Raw genomic sequence first — 23,206 nt, forward strand, 5'->3', positions numbered from 1 at the left:
CACACAAAACATGACATGAAGCACTGCCACCCTACCTGTCTTTCTCCCAGGTATCTTTCTCTGCCGTCCTTTACAATTTCACCGTCTGCTCTTTGGGGGCTCCACTCACCGTTGACAGGTGTGTGTTTATGTGTGTGTCTGGGACCAAGCCTCGTCCACTGGTCTGCTTGCTGACACTCGGGCGAGTGAGGAAGTCATAACCAAAGCTCCAATAAAACTGAGCTGAAAGCAAGGGACCTTTGAACCTTGGCCACTATCTTTCAAACTGATAACTGAAAATGAGCAAAGACATCAACGTAAGGTGCTACAGAGGGTAGTGCGTACGGCCCAAATACATCACTGGGGCCAAGCTTCCTACTATCCAGGACATATATACTAGGTGATGTCAGAGGAAGGCTCAAAAAATTGTCAAAGACTCCAGTCACCCAAGTCATAGACTGTTCTCTCTACCACCGCACGGAAAGCGGTACCGGAGTGTCAAGTCTAGGTCCAAAAGGCTCCTTAACAGCTTCAAACCCCAAACCATAAGACTGTTGAACAATTAATCAAATGACCACCCGGACTATTTGCATTGACACCACCCCCTTTGTTTTTACACTGCTGCTACTCGCTATTTATTATCTATGCATAGTCACTTTACTCTTACCTACATGTACAAATTACCTTGACTAACCTGTACCCCCGCACATTGACTCGGGACTGGTACCCCCTGTACATAGCCTCATTATTGTTATCGATTTAAAAAAAAACTTTAGTTAATATTTTCTCAACTCTATTTTCTTAAAACTGCATTGTTGGTTAAGGGCTTGTGAGTAAGCATTTCACTGTAATGTTTAATACCTGTTGTATTTGGCGCATGTGACAAATAAAAATGGATTTGATTTGATTTGAATTGGTCATTGGGTGAAAGGTTGTCATCTAGGTGCAGCTTCTAGCCAAGATCTTATCATCTGGCTCCTCTCCTTCTCATTCAATTTTTGGTACCATTGCTAATGCATGTTATACAATATGTTGACATAATGTATAAAATATACTTTCCAATAACAGATAACTTACTAGATTGGTCACTAGGTTAAAGGTTGCACAGGGTTCTAGCCAAGTTCTTATAATCTCCTCCTCTGTATCCTGCTCCTCACCTAACCTTTCCATACCAATATCTCAAATAACCCCAAAATCCATACCTTACTTAATACTCTGTATAGGCAACACGTGTCCTTATCGACTGGGGAAGCAAGGTCATGTACATGTGTTATTGACTTGAAAAATACTTGATAATCTGTTGCGATTGAGCTAATCTTGACACAGTACTGCACTGCCTATGTGTGTTGCGTTTTTGACCTCAAAGGTCAAACTACTGTAAAATTAAATTCCATGATAAACTAACAACAATCATGTGATTTAGTATGAAAATCTTTTGTATTTGGCCAAATTCTGGGGGTTTACCACATGGTGTAAGCATTCAATACACACACCCAGGCTACTTCTTTTGATTTAATTATTTATGCTAGCCAGACAGCAATGATGCTATCAATGCATAGCTAGCTATGCTAGGTGGATCAGGGTTTCTCCAGAAGGACACTAGAATGACTGAGGTTATGGTAGCATTGTTTTGAAATGCTATCTTATCAGAAGATCCAAGGCAATATGTTCACATATACAATGCCATCAAAAAGTATTCACACCCCTTGACTTTTTCCACATTTTGTTGTGTTACAAAGTGGGATTAAAATGTATTTAATTGTAATTTTTGGTCAACGATCTACACAGCTGCCAAAGGGGTAAATCTGTAATAGCTTTGCGCACCTGGATTGTCCAATTTTGGCCATTATTCTTTAAAAAATGGCTTCAAGCTCTGGCAAGTTGGTTGTTGATCATAGCTAGAAAGACATTTTCAAGACTTGGCATCCATTTTCAAGCCGATTTAAGTCAGAACTTTAACCAGGCCACTCAGGAACATTCAATGTCGCCTTGGTAAGCAACTCTAGTGTAGATTTACCCTTGTGTTTTAGGTTATTGTCCTGCTGAAAGATGAATTCGTATCCCAGTGTATGTTGGAAAGAAGACTGAACCAGGTTTTCCTCTAGGATTTTGCCTGTTCTTAGCTGTTTTCTGTTTATTTTTACCCCCAAAAACTCCCTAGTCCTTGAAGATGACAAGCATACTCATAACATGATACAGCCACCACCATGATTGAAAATATGAAGAGTGGTACTCAGTGATGTGTTGCGTTGGATTTGCCCAGAACATAACCTTTTGTATTCAGGACAAAAAGTTAATTTCTTTGCCACATTTTTACAGTATTACTTAATAAGTGCCTAGTTGCAAACAGGTTGCATGTTTTTGAATATTTTTATTCTGGACATAACTACAATGTTGTTGATCCATCCTCAGTTTTCTCATATCACAACCACTAAACCCTGTATGTAACTGTTTTAAAATCACAATTGTGCTCATGGTGAAATCCCTAAGCAGTTTCCTTCTTCTTCGGTTACTGAGTTAGGAAGGACGCCTTTATCTTTGTAGTGATTGGGTGTACTGATACACCATCCAAAGCCTAATTAAGAACTTAACCATGCTCAAAGGTATTTTTTTATTTTTTTTACACATCTACCAATCGGTGCCCTTCTTTGCGAGACGTTGAAAAACCTCCCTGGTCTTTGTAGTTGAATCTATTTTAGAAATGCATTACTCGATTGAGGGTCCTTACAGATAATTGTATGTGTAGGGAAGAGAGATGGGGTTGTCAGTCAAAAATCATGTTTAACACTTGTTATGTGATTTGTTAAGGACTTTCTTACTCCTGAACTTATTTAGGCTTGCCATAACAAAGGGGTTGAATGCTTTTAGACTCAAGATATTTCAGCTTTGAATTTTTTATTAATATCTAACATTTTATACAAACAAAATTCCATTTTGACATTATGAGTTATTGCGTATAAATCAGTGACTCTAAATCTCAATTAATACATTTTAAATCCAGGCTGTAACACAACACAAAGTAAAGCGGTATGAATACTTTCTGAAGGCACTGTATAAGCTACTTGCCAGCATCAACACTAGGAAATTCTCGATTCTAGTGTTAGCTAAACAGGATAGTGTTCATGGTGGGGCTAACGAGGGGGAATCTGTGGGGATTAAGGCACACCAACTTCAATCAGCATCACCTGTATTCTGTTCTATTCACCTTTGGTCATTAGCACATGGTTAACACATTGTTAGTGCGACACAGCATGACCCTGGAAACACAATAGTTGTCACCCTAGTCATCAGCACAGGAAGTGCCACCATGATAATTGATTCCTAGGTCAATTAAAAGGCGGAGGCTGCACTACCTGATTGAGCTGTCCCATCCCACGCCTCTTCCCTATAGCTAAAAATCCTTCAGATTCAGAGTGTTTAGTAGTCACATGTACAGGGTTGCAGTTGTGATTTCAGGGTACAGTGGAAGTCTTTGGCGCCAAGCTCCAACATGCAGGATTAAGTGAAATAAAATAATGAAAATAGAAAAACAACAACAATATAAATATCACTATATACACTGAACAAAAATATAAGTCTTAATTTTCATATGCACAGAATGCACAGCTTATTTCTCTCAAATTTAGTGCACAAATTTGTTAAGATCCCGTTAGTGAGCCAAGATAATCCATCCACCTGACAGGTGTGATTAAACAGCAGGATCATTACACTCGTGCACCTTTTGCTGGGGACAATAAAAGGCCACTCCAAAATGTGCAGTTCTGTCACACAATACAATGCCAGAGATGTCTCAAGTTTTGAGGGAGTGTGCAATTAGCATGCTGACTGAAGGTATGTCCACCAGAGCTGTTGCCAGAGAATGAGAATGCTAATTTCTCTACCATAAGCTGCCTCCAACGTTGTTGAAGATAATATGGCAGTACGTCCAACTGGCCTCACAAACGCAGGCCACATGTATAGTGTTGCGTGGGCGAGCGGTTTGATGATGTCAACGTTGTGAACAGAGTGCCCCATGGTGGGGTTACGGTATATGCAGGCATAAGCTATGGACAACGAACAGAAATGCATTTTATTGATAGCAATTTGAATTCACAGAGATACCATGACGAGATCCTGAGGCTCATTGCCGTGCCATTCATCCGCCGCCATCACCTCATGTTTCAGCATGATGATGCACATATCTCAAGGATCTGTCCACAATTCTTTGAATCTGAAAATGTCCCAGTTCTTCCATGGCCTACATACTCACCAGACATGCCACCCATTGAGCATGTTTGGGATGCTCTGGATTGACATGTACAACAGCGTGTTCCAGTTCCCGGTAATATCCAGTAACTTCGCACAGCCATTGAAGAGGAGTGGGACAACATTAAACTGGCCACAATCAACAGACTGATGAACTCTATGTGAAGGAGATATGTCACACTGCATTAGGCAAATGGTGGTCACACCAGATACTGACTGGTTTTCTGATACACACCTCTCTTTTTTTTTTCACATATCTTTGTGACCAACAGATGCACATCTGTATTCCAGGTCATGTCAAATCCATAGATTAGGGCCTAATGAATTTATTTCTATTGACTGATTTCCTTATATGAACTGTAACTCAGTAAAATCTTTGAAATTGTTGCATGTTGTGTTCATATGTTTGTTCAGTATACATCATAACTGTACAGTGATAAATAATTGTCCATTGGGGTGGAGGCTGAGTAAAGACTGTTTAGGGCAGGGCAAAGGCTGGCCCGAGGCCGTATGTGGCCTGTGACCTGATTCAATATGGCCCGCGGAATCATGCTCAGATCACATAAAGAATTTGTGATAGTAAAGTTTAGAAAAACGTATATGTTATTCAAATTTAAAAGCCCAATAAATACTCGCCTTTGTGTAATGATTTAACTCCCACCACTTGTGGGACATTTATTTTGAAGGCACGTATAAATAACAACTGCATGAGGACAGGCTGACACACACGTCACAGTTACGAAAAGTATCTAGCTCGAAATTGCGCAAAAATTAGTTTTTCAAAGATTTCAAAGAAAAGGAAAGTAGACAATGAATGTAGGGTGTTCCAGCAAGAGTGGACATAAAAATATTTCTTTATTGAAATATCAGGGAAAGCTGTGTGCTTAGTGTGCAAAGAGAGCATCGCTGTCTTGAAAGACTACAATTTGTCCTGACACTTTCAGATGAAGCATGCAGAGAAATATATGAATATGCCTTCTGAGCAGAGGGCAAGTGCATCGAAAGAGTTGCTTTCTCAGTTGCAAAAGCAGCAAGGACTTTTCACAAAACTGGATTCAGCAAATGACGGAATTGCGAGAGCTAGCTATGTACTGTCCCACAAAATTGCTAAACATGGCAAGCCATTCGCTGAGGGCGAATTCATTAAATAATGTTTAATTGACTCAGCAGCAATACTTTGCCCTGACAAGAAAGAGCTGTTTGAAAATGTTTCCCTGTCAAGACGAACATCGCAGAGAAAATGGAACAACAGTTGAAAGACGAGGTAAACGATTTCACCTATTTCTCCTTGGCCCTGGATGAGATTAGTAATGCACGTGACATGGCGCAGTTGTTGATATTCTTACGAGACATAACCCCAGATTTTGAAATTACAGAGGAGCTTGCTTCAGTGCAGTCGATTGAAGAGCACAACCACAGATTTATTGGAGGAGGTTACTTAGTGTGTTGCGAAGCTGGGACTGAGTTTTGAAAAGTTATCCAGTATACCCACTGATGGGTGCCCAAACTTGACAGGAAAACACATTGGCCTTTTAAAAAGGATACAAGATCAAGTAGCTGAGCTGAACCCAGATCAGAAAATTATTTTCCTGCATTGCATTATGCATCAGGAGGTGCTTTGTAAATGTGTTCTGAAAATGAGCCATGTTGTGGATACAGTCACTAAAGTGGTAAACTTCATAAGAGCAAAATCTTTAAACCACAGTCTGTTTGTCTCACTGTTGGGGGAGACAGAGTGCAGATCTCCCCTACCACACAAATGTGAGATGGCTGAGTTTGGGGAAGGTGCTTAAAAGGGTGTGGGACCTGAAGTCGAAGAAGCTGTGTTTTTGCAAATGAAAGGAAAATGTGGATTTCCCTCAACTGCAAGATAGAAAACGGTTGGCTGATTTTGCCTTCACCGTGGACATCATGGTCCTCATGAATGAACTGAATTCCAAACTACAAGAGAAGGGCCTTTTTGCACATCAGATGTACAGCCTTGTCAAAGACTTCAAAGGAAAATTACTCCTCCCGACCCGCCAAGTAGAAGCCAACAATCTCATCCAAATTCCGACACTACTAGTTTGTTCCCTATAAGATGACCAGCGGGAGAAGTACACATCGCTGCTGCGTGCTTTGAACTGTGAGGATTTTAAAGTGTTGGAAAATGATATGCTGTTGGTTTCCTCTCCTTTCACCTTCAATGTGGATCTATCGTCAGTCTGATGCAGTGATTGGAGAACTATTCAGAACAATGTCACTGACAAGATTCTATGCATCACTCGACGAACAAAACTTTCCAAAGATTAGGAGTCATGCTCAGAAGGTGTTTGCACTGTTTGGGTGAACCTATGTACGAAACAGACATTTTCAGTGATGAAATATAACAAGTCAAGGCACAGATCATCTCTTACTGACTCTCACCTCTCAGCAATCCTGAGCATAGTTTCAGAAACTATACCTGACTTCACTGCTCTAGTCAATGCCCATCAGAGACTTCACTCCTCACACTGATTGAGTAGTTTAAATGTAATGTTGAGCTCTCTCTCTTTCTTGTGTTTTGTGCATACCCGTTAACAAGAGTTCTGTCCGTGGTGCTGAATGCAGTGCACTTTTCTCTCCGTGTGGTTCATTGCATGTGTCACGGTCGGAGAGACCAAAATGCGGCGTGATATGTGTTCATCATGAATTTTAATAAAGAAAACACTGAACACTGAAACACTATACAAAAACAATAAACAAAATAACAACCGTGAAGCTAATGCGAGCTGCGCTGAAACAAGCCATCAACATAGACAATCACCCACCAACAAACAGTGCAACCCAGGCTACCTAAGTATGATTCTCAATCACAGACAACTAATGACACCTGCCTCTGATTGAGAACCATGCTAGGCCGAAACATAGAAATCCCAAATCATAGAAAATCAAACATAGACTGCCCACCCAACTCACGCCCTGACCATACTAAATAAATACAAAACAAAGGAAATAAAGGTCAGAACGTGACAGCATGTTTAATAATGAAAATACCTACCAAAAGGAGAACATGGATGTATGTGGTTTATTTCTGCTCATGTTAAAAAAATTAAATAAGTAGCATATCTGGACGTGATTTACCGTAGATATATCTGACCACACAGTCATAGACATGAGGTATAATCCTGTCGTATGATTCTGGCCCGCGATGGCAAAAATGTAGTCTAATGTGGCCCTCCATGGAAAATAATTGCCCAGGCCTGGTTTAGGGGGTGTGGGGGAATGACCATAGGGGGAGCAGCATGACAATTGAGGGAGTGTGGGGATGAGTGAAATAAAAACGATATAAATTATAATAATAAAATCTATAATATACATATTAACAACGGCAACAGTGATGAATGTCCATGGGGGAGCAGCATGTAGGTTAATTGACGTTCTACCAGGGAGAGGGGAGCAGGTTGCCGACTTGTGGTGGTATTCAGCAGCCTGGTGGTCTGAGGGTAGAAACTATTGGCCAGTCTTCCAGTTTTTGCCATGATGCTCCTGTACTGTCCCTGTCTGAGTGATTGAAGAGGGGAGAACAGGGCATGGCTTGGGTGGTGCCCTCTTTGGGTACAGCGAGCACCATCCCCCGCTCTCTGCTTCTACAACCAGACTGCTGTGGTCAGAGTGAGGTCGTAAATTCACAGGGAAGACCCTGCCTCATGGCCACACAGTATAGAGATAGAGTGAAGTTTCATAGAGAACAAAGGAATTTCTTCCAGCTCACAGAACTTGAAGTCCGAACAACGTTTACGTTCTGGAGAAGGTATAAAAGATCGGTGAAGAATCCAGCTACGAACTGGTCCGTTTGTTACAACTTAGGGAAGCTCATGGGAGACGGTGCAACCACATTACCATAACACTGTTTATATATTAGCCTCATATATGAGGTTTACATCTAATTGTTGTATAAGAAGAATGAGTGAGGATGATACTCTTTGTAAAATTGTGTAATGTGATTTTGGACTGTTTAATGAAGGAAACTCCAATTCCCTTTTGAGTTTAAATAAATCAGAGGACCGCCCATTAGCCCAGTTCGGGTCAGGCATCCTGGGACAGCCCCTTTTCTGCAATTCCGAATAAAACCCAACTTTGAGAAATTCTCAGTAGACCATGTTTCTCTCAATCACGGGAGGACAAAGGCTGCAGACCATTGCTAAATCTTTTAACCATACCACGTGGTTAAACTCTTAGACTATCCATACCGACAGAATAAGAACAAGTCTTTGATATTAATTACTAGTCTGCAGCTAGGAATTCGGTATCATTGAACGCGAAGAACGACAACCGCCAAAACATCCATTCTACAACAAATGAATGAATGTCACTCTGAACTACCCACTATAACCACGACAGAGAGAGAGAGTGAGAGACAATTCTACAAAAGAAACAAACTTTTCAACGGCGATTAAGATGACACACTGAGCGTAAATATATATATTGATTGCAATTGTTCCCGAATGAGTGAGCGTTCATGTGTAAAGGATTAGCATTTCAATTGTTATAATTATTAACTCTGTTGTGACTTCTTAGTCGACCCCCACTTCCCGGTTTAGCCCACTAGGGCACATTCTCCTATAATTTCTTGTAACCATATTTACTTTGTTTGTTTTGTTTATGCATTTCTGTGAATTACTTACAGTAGTTAGTAATAAATAAATGATTTAAGACAATTGATGTATGGATGACTCATAGTGAAGACTGGGTTCGTGCAAATAACCAACAATTTACGACGTTTGGAATGAGACTAACGTGAGGTAAAGTAAATCATTAATTAATCAGAAGAATATTGATCAGATATGAAAATATTTGGGAAATATATATATATATTGGGAAATTATAACTTTCTGAATATTTTCCTTGGTGCCCCGACTACCTAGTTAATTACAGTTACATGATTAATCAGTTTGATCGTGTAATACTAATTACAGAGAATCTTTGATAAAAACTAAGTCTTCAATTTAATGATAGTAAAGACACGACAGTGGCCACGCAGTCGACCGTCTGTGGCGGTCAAGTTATCGTACCAGGCTGTTATGCAGCCCAAGAGTATGCTCTCGATGGTGCACTGTGGGGGCCCTTAGGGACAGGCCAAATTTCTTCAGCATCCCGAGATTGAAGAGTCGATGTTGTGCCTTCATCACCACAGCGTCCGTGTGGTTAGACCATTTCAGCTTCTCTGCGATGTGTACACCAAGGAATTTGAAGTTATTGACCATATCCATTACGTCCTCGTTGATTAGGGTGGGGGCGTGTCCAGACTGGTTCCTCCTGAAGTCCACAATCAGTTTTGTTAATTTTGAGGGAGAGGTTGTTTTCCTGCACCTTCTCCCTTTAGGCTGTCTCGTTGTTGTTGGTAATCTGGCCTACTACTGTTGTGTTATCAGCGAACTTGATGATGGAGTTGAAACTGTGTGAGGCCAAGCAGTCGTGGGTATACAGGGAATTACAGGAGGGGACTGAGAACGCCAGCTTGCGGATCCCTGTGTTGAGAATCAGTGTCGAGGAGGTAATGTTGCCTACTTTCACCACCTGGGCCCCCCACCTGGGCCCCCCCAGGTTCACCACCACAGGAAGTTCAGGACCCAGTTGCATAGGGAGAAGTTTAGAGCCAGGGCCGTGAGCTTTGTAATGAGCTTATAGGGCACTATGGTATTGAAAGTGAAGCTGTAGTCGATGAACACATATGCATTCCTTTTGTCCAGGTGTGTAAGTTCAGTGTGCAGTTCAATAGCGATTGCGTTGTCCATGGATCTGTCACAGCGGTAGGCAAACTGGAGATGGTTGAGTGTGTCGGGAGGGAGGAGTTGACATGGTCTTTGACTAGCCACTTGAAGCCTTGTGTCTGACCTGCTGAATTGCTCCTCTACTTTATCCCTATACTTGTGTTTCGCCTTCTTGATCGATCTGCATAAGTCGTATTTGTAGTGTTTAACCAAACTATTGTCCCCGGTCACCTTTCCCTGTTTATAAGCAGGATCTCCCTCTTTCAGTTTTCCGACAAGGCTGCTATAAATCCATGGTTTTTGATTCAGGATAGTTTTGAATCACGTGCATCTTTTTATGAATCCTGTGACTGAGTAGTTGTATTCACTAATGTTATCTCCAGAGGCGAACCGGGACATATTCCAGTCCACGTGATGAAAACAGTTTTGGAGAGGGAATTCTGATTGGTCGGACCAACGTTCTACAGACCTGACCACCCGAGTTTTTGTTTGTAGACGGGGAGAAGTTAGGTGGAGTCATGGTCGGATTTGCCGAAAGGAGGACGGGAGACTGCCTTATACCTGTGTCAATATGCTTGTAGCAGTGATCGAGAGTAGAATTTCCTGAAGTTAGACAGTCGATGTGTTGATAATATTTTGGGAGCACGGTTCTCAAATTACTTTTCTTAAAGTCCCCCTGCCTCCAGGAATGCGGTCTCCAGTTTTTTCAGGATCCAATGGAGATCATTGAGAGATTTTTGGTGTTGGCTTGGGGCGGGATGTACACAACCATGGCGATAATCCCTGAGAACTCTCTCAGAAAGTAAAATGGGTGACATTTATTGACCAAGTATTCCAAGTCGGGACAGAAGAAGCTTGCAAGTTTCAGTACGTTTCCTTTGTGTAGTTGGTCATAAAGCAGAGTCTACAACCGTTGCTGTTGCTAGAAAGAGCCCGCCTCCTATCCGCTCGAAAAACTGTAAAACCTGCTGGTTGTATATAATCTGTTTGGATGTCGGAGGAAAGCCAAGTCTCAGAAAAACTAATTATGTTGCAGAATCTGATGTCCCTCTGGAAGGAGATCCTCGCTCTGAGTTCGTCAAGTTTGTTAATTATTGATTGAAGGAGGACGGGTCGCCAGCGTCTTAATCTCACTAAGACCCTGCCACGTCTGCCTCTCTGTCGGCATCTTTGCTTCCTACTCTCTGGTAGGACTCCCAAGTATCTTGACGCATCACTGAAGAAACTATGTAGCAATGCATGAAGCAAATGGATTAAGAAGATTTGAGAAAAACACTAGAAAATACGGTGAAAATTGTAGAAACCTGCAATGTTTTATCAGAGTGTGAGGCGCCCTCTGTCGGCGCCATCTTAACCATTTTACAATGTTCTGCATGATGTTACTTTAGGCACACACAAAACATTTGTTTTACTTAGCTGCTGCTCCCCCTCCACCTCCCTTCACGTTTATCACTTTATACTCACCTTCTTCCCACTCCTTCCTATCAGCGACATATGATCGTCATGATGTACCTTCATATTTTTTAACAGCTGAAATAAAAACCCAGCAGCGATTTGAATAAACATTCAAACACACCAAACACATGTATCATAATATAATCTAGCCTAGGTTATGTAACATGTAGTCTAGCCCTGTCTACCCATTGCATTGGGGCCAAACAATCTGCGTTTAAATAATATACAATTGTTATTTAGCTTCTACCCTAAAGCTACCCCTAAGAAACATATACTGAGAGTACAAAACATTAGAAACTCTTTTCAGGACATTGACTGATCAGGTGAATCCAGGTGCAAGCTCTGATTCCTTATTGATGTCACTTGTTTTAAATCCATTTCAATTAGTATAGATGAAGGGTAGGAGACAGGTTAATTAAAGAAGGATTTTTAAGCCTTGAGACAATTGAAAAATTGATTGTGTGTGTGTCATTCAGAGGATGAATTGGCAAGACAAAATATTTAAGTACCTTTGAACGGGTATGTTAGTAGGTGCCAGGCGCAGTGGTTTGAGTGTGTCAAGAACTGCAAAGCTCAAAGCTTTCACACTCAACAGTTTATCAAGAATGGTCCACCACCCAAATGACATCCAGCTAACTCCACACAACTGTGGGAAGCATTGGAGTACCTTGTAGTTACATATCATTTGCAGCATGCATGATCATGAGCAAAGTCAATCTAGTCTTTAATTTCACCTCCCCTGTGAGAACCATGAGCACGGACTGACTTGGCTTTGCTGTACCACAGCTGAAGCCTGCAGCAGCCTACCAAAGGTTGCACTGTGTCCATTACAATGTGTAAAAACACATATCAGCAACAAAAAATAACATTAGCTAGCTAGCTAGATTAAGTTAGCATGCTAGTTAACTACACTGACAGCCATCAGTGGCTATTTGTTGATGTTAAACAATTCCATGTGGAAATTCCCACACCCAATTTGTGAAAATGTATAAGTTGCCTTTGTCATTCTTTCGAGTTAGAACCTAAACGTGCATTTAATCTCTAGAACAGGAAATTACATCAAAATAGTGACTGCAACTTCCTCTGGGGGGGGGGGGGGGTCCTTTATTTAGGTAAGGGGAAATATGATCTATTATATTGACAAGATAGTAGAGTGACTGCTCTTACAATGGAAATACATGTCCTCAAAAATGGAAAGCAGGTGGGAGGAGGCAAGGTCAGGAGGGACCATTCTAGCCAATTTGAGACCAGATATGTATGTGAACAAGAGGCACAACTCTGATGTTTTGTTTTTGTTGCCAGAACGCCATGTATATCCCCTTATAATAGTGCATTCGTAACAAACTAACCATTTTGAAACTTATATTTGATCAAATTAGCCTCAAGTAGTAAATTAGCTAAACATAATTTTTAAACCAAATTCAACATTCTCTCATTGACCTCCATACAAAAATGGCTCACTTCTGGGTTTTTACTTTTGTGGGCATATTTTGGGCGGAGTAAACCCTCTCACTTCACCTCTTCCTCTCTGGTAAAGGTTAACCCCCCCTACTTTTTTCAATTTCCGCCTGAAGACATACCCAAATCTAACAGCCTGTAGCTCTGGCCCAGAAGCAAGGATATGCATATTCTTGGTACCATTTGAAAGAAAACACTCTGAAGTTTGTGTAAATGTGAATTGAATGTAGGATAATATAACACAATAGATCTGGTTTAGATAATACAATGAAAAAAATGTTTTTTATTTTTATTGTTGTATCATCATCTTTAAAATGAACAAGATAAAACAAACATTCAGATAGGATGATGGGGACAATTTCAGTGAAAAATATAAGAGGGCAACAGTACTTGTGCAACGTTTCAGAATGATAACTTCCAAAATGAGTGTGCTGCATGACATTTATCATGAAGTCACCCAGGTGTCCCACACAAGTAGCCCAAATGTACCCAAGTGGCCAAATTGGTGAAGGTATACATTTTGAAACAAATAACTATATACAAAATGCCAAAATGGTATTCTAACACACACCCCCCAAAAATGGAGCAAAAAATATGAGGAAAAAATATATACATTTACAAAATAACATGGGTAACTATTTACACACTTTCAATATTTGGAAGACCCTCAGTCCTCTAACAAATCAAATGTATTTATATAGCCCTTCGTACATCAGCTAATATCTCAAAGTGCTGCACAGAAGCCCAGCCTAAAACCCCAAACAGCAAGCAATGCAGGTGTAGAAGCATGGTGGCTAGGAAAAACTCCCCAGAAAGGCCAAAACCTAGGAAGAAACCTAGAGAGGAACCAGGCTATGAGGGGTGGCCAGTCCTCTTCTGGCTGTGCCGGGTGGAGATTATAACAGAACTTGGCCGAGATTTTCAAACGTTCATAGATGACCAGCAGGGTCAAATAATAATAATCACAGTAGTTGTAGAGGTTGCAACAGGACAGCACCTCAAGAGTAAATATGAACGGTTTAGGGTTCCATAGCCGCAGGCAGAACAGTTGAAACTGGAACAGCAGCAAGGCCAGGTGGACTGGGGACAGCAAGGAGTCATCATGCCAGGTAGTCCTGACGCATGGTCCTAGGGCTCAGGTCCTCCAAGAGAGAGAAAGAGAGAATTAGAGAGAGCATACTTAAATTCACACAGGACACCGGATAAGACAGAAGAAGTACTCCAGATATAACAAACTGACCCTAAACTACTGCAGCATAAATACTGGAGGCTGAGACAGGAGGGGTCAGGAGACACTGTGGCCCCATCCGAGGACACCCCCGGACAGGGCCAAACAGGAAGGGTCCAGATAGGTCTAGCCCGGCTGATTTGTAGGGGTCCAGATTTTGCAGCTCTTTCAGAACATCAGCTGACTGGATTTGGGAGAAGGAGAAATGGGGAAGGCTTGGGCGAGTTGCAGTGGGCGGTACAGTGCTGTTGACTAGGGTAGGGGTAGCCAGGTGGAAAGCATAGCCAGCTGGAGAAAAATGCTTATTGAAAGTCTCAATTATATTGGATTTATCAGTGGTGACAGAGTTTCCTATCCTCAGTGCAGTGGGCAGCTGGGAGGAGGTGTTCTTATTCTCCATTGACTTTACGGTGTCCCGGAACTTTTTTGAGTTTGTGTTGCAGGAAGCAAATTTCTGCTTGAAAAACCTAGCCTTGGCTTTTATAACTTCCCAGAAAATGTGCATATCACAGGGGGCTGTTCGATGCTAATGCAGAACGCCATAGGATGTTTTTGTGTTGGTTAATGGCAGTCAGGTCTGAAGAGAACCAACGGCTATATCTGTTCCTGGTTCTAAATTTCGTCAATGGGGCATGGATATTTAAGATGGTGAGGAAGGCATTAAAAAATAAATAACCAAGCATCCTCTGACGGGATGAGGTCAATATCCTTCCAGGATACCCGGGCCAGGTCGATTAGAAAGGCCTGCTCGCTAAAGTGTTTCAGGGAGCGTTTGACAGTGATGAGTGGAGGTCGCTTGACCGCTGACCCATTACGGATGCAGGCAATGAGGCAGTGATCGCTGAGATCTTGGTTGAAAACAGCAGAGGTGTATTTAGAGGGCAAGTTGGTTAGGATGATATCTATGAGGGTGCCCGTGTTTACGGCTTTGGGGTGGTACCTGGTAGGTTCATTGATCATTTGTGTGAGATTGAGGGCATCAAGCTTAGATTTTTTATTTTTATTTTATTTTACCTTTATTTAACCAGGCAAGTCAGTTAAGAACACATTCTTATTTTCAATGACGGCCTGGGAACAGTGGGTTAACTGCCTGTTCAGGGGCAGAACGACAGATTTGTACCTTGTCAGCTCGGGGGTTTGAACTCGGAACCTTCCGGTTACTAGTCCAATGCTCTAACCACTAGGCTACGCTGCCGCCATTGTAGGATGGCTGGGGTGTTAAGCATGTTCCAGTTTAGGTCACCTAGCAGCACGAGCTCTGAAGATAGCTGGGCGGCAATCAGTTCACATATGGTGTCCAGAGCACAGCTTGGGGCAGAGGGTGGTCTATAGCAGGCGGCAACGGTGAGAGACTTGTTTTTAGAGGAGGTGAAAAGTAGAAGTTCAAATTGTTTGGGTACAGACCTGGATAGTAGGACAGAACTCTGCAGGCTATGTCTGCAGTAGATTGCAACACCGCCCCCTTTGGCCGTTCTATCTTGTCTGAAAATGTTGTAGTTAGGGATGGATATTTTAGAGTTTTTGGTGGTCTTCCTACACCAGGATTCAGACACCGCTAGGACATCTGTGTTGGCATAGTGTGCTAAAGCAGTGAATAAAACAATCTTAGGGAGGAGGCTTCTAACGTTAACCTTTTGCGTGTAGGGGGCAGTATTTTCGTTTTTGGCTAAAAAACATACCCATTTGAAACTGCCTATTTCTCAGCCCCAGAAACTAGAATATGTATATAATTGTCAGATTAGTATAGAAAACTCAAAAATTTCCCAAACTGTAAAAATATTGTCTGTGAGTATAACAGAACTGATATTGCAGGCGAAAACCTGAGGAAAATCCAATCAGGAAGTGCCTCTTATTTTGAAACCTCTGATCCTTTGCATGTCTATCCTCCATTTAAAGGGATATCAACCAGATTCCTTTTTCTATGGCTTCCCTAAGGTGTCAGTCTTCAGACATAGTTTCAGGCTTTTATTTTGAAAAATGAGTGTGAAAGATCACATTGCGTAAGTGGATAGGTGGGGGCTCTCAGAGTGAGTTTTGCACTACAGAGTAAAGCGGACATTGTTTCTCCCGGTGTTATTGAAAAACCTACACACCCAGTTGATATATTATCGAATATATATTTTAAAAACAACCTGAGGATTGATTATAAAAACGTTTGACATTTCTGTGGACATTATGGATATTATTTGGAATATACGTCTGCGTTGTCGTGACCGCTCTTTCCTGTGGATTTCTGAACATAACGTGACAAACAAACAGAGGTATTTTGGGTATAAATATATCTTTATGGAACAAAAGGAATATTAGTTGTGTAACTGAGGGTCTTGTGAGTGAAAACATCCGAAGATCAAAGGTAAACGATTAATTTGATTGCTTTTCTGATTTGTGACCTAGCTACTTAACTTCTTGCGTCGAGCAATCCCGTATCCGGGAGCGTAATCATAGCCTCAAGCTCATTACCATAACGCAACGTTAACTATTCATGAAAATCGCAAATTAAATGAAAGAAATATATTCACTCACAAGCTTAGCATTTTGTTAACAACACTGTCATCTCAGATTTTCAAAATATGCTTTTCAACCGTAGCTACACAAGCATTTTGTGTAAGAGTATTGATAGCTAGCATAGCATTAAGCCTAGCATTCAGCAGGCAACATTTTCACAAAAACAAGAAAAGCATTCAAATAAAATAATTTACCTTTGAAGAACTCCGGATGTTTTCAATAAGGAGACTCTCAGTTAGATAGCAAATGTTCAGTTTTTCCAAAAATATTATTTGTGTAGGAGAAATCGCTCCGTTTTGTTCATCACGTTTGGCTAAGAAAACCCCCCGAAAATTCAGTCATTACAACGCCGAACCTTTTTCCAAATTAACTCCATAATATCGACAGAAACATGGCAAACGTTGTTTAGAATCAATCCTCAAGGTGTTTTTCACATATCTATTTGATGATAAATCATTCGTGGCAGTTGGGTTTCTCCTCGGAAGCAAATGGAAAAATACACGCAGCTGGAGATTACGCAATAATTTTGACGGAGGACACCAAGCGAGCACCTGGTAAATGTAGTCTCTTATGGTCAATCTTCCAATGATATGCCTACAAATATGTCACAATGTTGCAGACACCTTGGGGAAACGACAGAAAGTGTAAGCTTATTCCTGGCGCATTCACAGCCATATAAGGAGACATTGGAACACAGCGCCTTCAAAATCTGGGGCATTTCCTGTTTGAAATTTCATCTTGGTTTCGCCTGTAGCATCAGTTCTGTGGCACTCACAGATAATATCTTTGCAGTTTTGGAATCGTCAGAGTGTTTTCTTTCCAAAGCTGTCAATTATATGCATAGTCAAGCATCTTTTCGGGACAAAATATCTTATCCAAAAATTAAAAGAGCGCCCCCTATATCGAAGAAGTTAAATGCTTAGTGTACATAATGTGTTCCTATGCTATCGATAAACTTACAAACGCTTGGATTGCTTTCGCTGTAAAGCATCATTTCAAAATCTGAGACGACAGGTGGATTAACAAAAGGCTAAGCTGTGTTTTGCAATATTGCACTTGTGATTTCATGAATATGAATATTCTTTAGTAATATTATTTGACTGTGGGCATATGCCATTCAGCGGTTGCTGACGAAAATCATCCCGCTAACGGGATGGGTAGCGTCAAGAAGTTAACTAGCATGAAACTAAGGCTATTACGGTTACAGAAGTCATCAAAAGAGAGCGCCTGGGAAATAGGAGTGGAGCTAGGCAATGCAGGGCCTGGATTTACCTCTACATCAGAGGAACAGAGGAGTAGGATGAGGGTACGGCTAAAAGCTATGAGAATTGGTCATCTAGGACGTCCGGAACAGAGAGTAAAAGGAGGTTTCTGGGGGCGATAAAATAGCTTCAAGGTATAATGTACAGACAAAGGTATGGTAGGATGTGAATACAGTGGAGGTAAACCTAGGCATTGAGTGATGAGAGATATTGTCTCTAGAAACATAATTGAAACCAGATGATGTCATCGCATGTGTGGGTGGTGGAACTGAAAGGTTGGATAAGGTATAATGAGCAGGGCTAGAAGCTCTACAGTGAAATAAGCCAATAAACATTAACCAGAACAGCAATGGACAACGAGTGATCATAAGGGCGCCGACAGAGATGGAGATGGCCGCCTCGCTTCGCGTTCCTAGGAAACTATGCAGTTTTTTGTTTTTTTACGTGTTATTTCTTACACTAGTACCCCAGGTCATCTTAGGTTTCATCACATACAGCCGAGAAGAACTACTGAATATAAGATCAGCGTCAACTCACCACCAGTACGACCAAGAATATGTTTTTCGCGATGCGGATCCTGTGTTCTGCCTTACAACCAGCGCCACGGGATGGTTCCCATGCAGCGACCCAAAAAAACGACTCAGAAAAAGAGGGAAACGAAGCGGTCTTCTGGTCAGACTCCGGAGACGGGCACATCGTGCACCACTCCCTAGCATTCTTCTTGCCAATGTCCAGTCTCTTGACAACAAGGTTGATGAAATCCGAGCAAGGGTAGCATTCCAGAGGGACATCAGAGACTGTAATGTTCTTTGCTTCACGGAAACGTGGCTCACCGGAGAGACGCAATCCGAAGCGGTGCAGCCAGCGGGTTTCTCCACGCATCGCGCGGACAGAAACGAACATCTTTCTGGTAAGAAGAGGGGCGGGGGCGTATGCCTTATGGCCAACGTGACATGGTGTGATGAAAGAAACATACAGGAACTCAAATCCTTCTGTTCACCTGATTTAGAATTCCTCACAATCAAATGTAGACCGCATTATCTACCAAGAGAATTCTCTTCGATTATAATCACAGCCGTATATATCCCCCCCAAGCAGACACATCGATGGCTCTGAACGAACTTTATTTAACTCTCTGCAAACTGGAAACGATTTATCCGGAGGCTGCATTCATTGTAGCTGGGGATTTTAACAAGGCTAATCTGAAAACAAGACTCCCTAAATTTTATCAGCATATCGATTGCGCAACCAGGGGTGGAAAGACCCTGGATCATTGTTACTCTAACTTCCGCGACGCATATAAGGCCCTGCCCCGCCCCCCTTTCGGAAAAGCTGACCACGACTCCATTTTGTTGATCCCTGCCTACAGACAGAAACTAAAACAAGAAGCTCCCACGCTGAGGTCTGTCCAACGCTGGTCCGACCAAGCTGACTCCACACTCCAAGACTGCTTCCATCACGTGGACTGGGAGATGTTTCGTATTGCGTCAGCCAACAACATTGACGAATACGCTGATTCGGTGTGCGAGTTCATTAGAACGTGCGTTGAAGATGTCGTTCCCATAGCAACGATTAAAACATTCCCCAACCAGAAACCGTGGATTGATGGCAGCATTCGTGTGGAACTGAAGGCGCGAACCACTGCTTTTAATCAGGGCAAGGTGTCTGGTAACATGACTGAATACAAACAGCGCAGCTATTCCCTCCGCAAGGCTATGAAACAAGCTAAGCGCCAGTACAGAGACAAAGTAGAATCTCAATTCAACGGCTCAGACACAAGAGGCATGTGGCAGGGTCTACAGTCAATCACGGACTACAGGAAGAAACCCAGCCCAGTCACGGACCAGGATGTCTTGCTCCCAGGCAGACTAAACAACTTTTTTGCCCGCTTTGAGGACAATACAGTGCCACTGACACGGCCTGCAACGAAAACATGCGGTCTCTCCTTCACTGCAGCCGAAGTGAGTAAGACATTTAAACGTGTTAACCCTCGCAAGGCTGCAGGCCCAGACGGCATCCCCAGCCGCGCCCTCAGAGCATGCGCAGACCAGCTGGCCGGTGTGTTTACGGACATATTCAACCAATCCCTATACCAGTCTGCTGTTCCCACATGCTTCAAGAGGGCCACCATTGTTCCTGTTCCCAAGAAAGCTAAGGTAACTGAGCTAAACGACTACCGCCCCGTAGCACTCACATCCGTCATCATGAAGTGCTTTGAGAGACTAGTCAAGGACCATATCACCTCCACCCTACCTGACACCCTTGACCCACTCCAATTTGCTTACCGCCCAAATAGGTCCACAGACGATGCAATCTCAACCACACTGCACACTGCCCTAACCCATCTGGACAAGAGGAATACCTATGTGAGAATGCTGTTCATCGACTACAGCTCGGCATTCAACACCATAGTACCCTCCAAGCTCGTCATCAAGCTCGAGACCCTGGGTCTCGACCCCGCCCTGTGCAACTGGGTACTGGACTTCCTGACGGGCCGCCCCCAGGTGGTGAGGGTAGGCAACAACATCTCCTCCCCGCTGATCCTCAACACTGGGGCCCCACAAGGGTGCGTTCTGAGCCCTCTCCTGTACTCCCTGTTCACCCACGACTGCGTGGCCACGCACGCCTCCAACTCAATCATCAAGTTTGCGGACGACACAACAGTGGTAGGCTTGATTACCAACAACGACGAGACGGCCTACAGGGAGGAGGTGAGGGCCCTCGGAGTGTGGTGTCAGGAAAATAACCTCACACTCAACGTCAACAAAACTAAGGAGATGATTGTGGACTTCAGGAAACAGCAGAGGGAACACCCCCCCCATCCACATCGATGGAACAGTAGTGGAGAGGGTAGCAAGTTTTAAGTTCCTCGGCATACACATCACAGACAAACTGAATTGGTCCACTCACACAGACAGCATCGTGAAGAAGGCGCAGCAGCGCCTCTTCAACCTCAGGATGCTGAAGAAATTCGGCTTGTCACCAAAAGCACTCACAAACTTCTACAGATGCACAATCGAGAGCATCCTGGCGGGCTGTATCACCGCCTGGTATGGCAACTGCACCGCCCTCAACCGTAAGGCTCTCCAGAGGGTAGTGAGGTCTGCACAACGCATCACCGGGGGCAAACTACCTGCCCTCCAGGACACCTACACCACCCGATGCTACAGGAAGGCCATAAAGATCATCAAGGACATCAACCACCCGAGCCACTGCCTGTTCACCCCGCTGTCATCCAGAAGGCGAGGTCAGTACAGGTGCATCAAAGCTGGGACCGAGAGACTGAAAAACAGCTTCTATCTCCAGGCCATCAGACTGTTAAACAGCCACCACTAACATTGAGTGGCTACTGCCAACACACTGTCAATGCCACTGACTCTACTCCAGCCACTTTAATCATGGGAATTGATGGGAAATGATGTAAATATATCACTAGCCACTTTAAACAATGCTACCTTATATAATGTTACTTACCCTACATTATTCATCTCATATGCATACGTAGATACTGTACTCTATATCATCGACTGCATCCTTATGTAATACATGTATCACTAGCCACTTTAACTATGCCACTTGGTTTACATACTCATCTCATATGTATATACTGTACTCGATATCATCTACTGTATCTTGCCTATGCTGCTCTGTACCATCACTCATTCATATATCCTTATGTACATATTCTTTATCCCCTTACACTGTGTATAAGACAGTAGTTTTTTTTGGAATTGTTAGTTAGATTACTTGTTCGTTATTACTGCATTGTCGGAACTAGAAGCACAAGCATTTCGCTACACTCGCATTAACATCTGCTAACCATGTGTATGTGACAAATAAATTTGATTTGATTTGATTTGATTTGAGTTTTTAACCTTTATTTAACTAGGCAAATTCTTATTTTCAATGACAGCCTAGGAACAGTGGGTTAACTGCCTGTTCAGGGGCAGAATGACAGATTTGTACCTTGTCAGCTCGGGGGTTTGAACTTGCAACCTTCCGGTTACTAGTCCAACGCTCTAACCACTAGGCTATCCTGCCGGGGAATGCTGCGTTTTAGTTAGCTTTGCGACCGTATCAAAAATAAATGTTGGATTGTTCTAATTCTCCTCAATTAAGTTGGAAAAATAGGATGATCGAGTTGCAGTGAGGGCTCTTCAATACTGCACGGTACTGTCTTTCCAAACTAGTCGAAAGGCTTCAAGTTTGGTGTAGCCCCACTTCCGTTCCAATTTTCTGGAAGCTTGCTTCAGGGCTCGGGTATTTTCTGTATACCAGGGAGCTAGTTTCTTATGACATATGTTTTTTGTTTTTAGGGGAGCGACTGCATCTAGGGTATTACACAAAGTTACATTTAGTTTCTCAGTTAGGTGGTTAACTGATTTTTGTACTCTGATGTCCTTGGGCAGGTGGAGGGAGTCTGGAATGGCATCTAGGAATCTTTGGGTTGTTTGAGAATAATAGCATGGCTTTTCATGATCCTTGGTTGGGGTCTGAGCAGATTATTTGTTGCGATTGCAAACTTTATAAAAGGGTGGTCCGATAGTCCAGGATTATGAGGAAAAACATTAAGAGCCACAATATTTGTTCCACGGGACAAAACTAGGTCCAGAGTATGACTGAGGCAGTGAGAAGGTCCAGAGACATGTTGGACAAAACCCACTGAGTTGATGATGGCTCCGAAAGCCTTTTGGAGTGGGTCTGTGGACTTTTCCATGTGAATATTAAAGTCACCAAAAATGTGAAAAAGGTTCAATAGGTATTCAGGGAACTGAATACGGCCCAGGAGGCATGTAAACAGTAGCTATAAAAAGTGATTGAAGCTCAAAAGATGTGATTGAAGCTCAAGAGATGAAAACGCAGTCATTTCTTTTATGTAAATTTAAATTTGCTATCATAAATGTTAGCAACACCGCCACCTTTGCTGGATGTGCAGGGGATATAGTCACTATTGTAACCAGGAGGAGGCCTCATTTAACACAGTAAATTCATCAGGTTTAAGCCATGTTTCAGTCAGGCCAATCACATCAAGATTATGATCGGTGATTAGTTCATTGACCATAACTGCCTTGGAAGTGAGGGATCTAAAATTAAGTAGCCCTATTTTGAGATATCACAATCTCTTTCAATAATGACAGGAATGGAGGAGGTCTTTATTCCAGTGAGATTGCTAAAGCAAACACGGCCGTGTTTAGTTTTGCCCAACCTAGATTGAGGCACAGACATGGTCTCAATGGGGATTGAAGGCGGTTCACCTAGGGGTCATGATAGGGGCTGTACTAAATGGTTGATGTATTATAGTAACTGATTATGCTTATGTTGTATTAATAGAAGGGGAGGGG

General features: G+C 42.5%; 1 protein-coding gene across 2 annotated transcripts in view; it reads right to left on the bottom strand.

The window, feature by feature from the left end:
- acsl5 (acyl-CoA synthetase long chain family member 5) overlaps positions 1-199 on the bottom strand; it is a 41,236-nt gene extending 41,037 nt beyond the window's left edge. Inside the window, exon 1 of one of the 2 annotated variants that reach the window (XM_031799483.1) lies at positions 36-199. The gene's annotated coding sequence lies outside the window, so the exon portion shown is untranslated. The remainder of the gene's footprint in view (positions 1-35) is intronic. The other variant, XM_031799484.1, reaches the window with a different exon arrangement.
- Positions 200-23,206: the final 23,007 nt, after the last annotated feature.

The sequence above is a fragment of the Oncorhynchus kisutch genome, linkage group LG20 (genome assembly GCF_002021735.2).
Source record: "Oncorhynchus kisutch isolate 150728-3 linkage group LG20, Okis_V2, whole genome shotgun sequence".
NCBI lineage: Eukaryota > Metazoa > Chordata > Actinopteri > Salmoniformes > Salmonidae > Oncorhynchus > Oncorhynchus kisutch.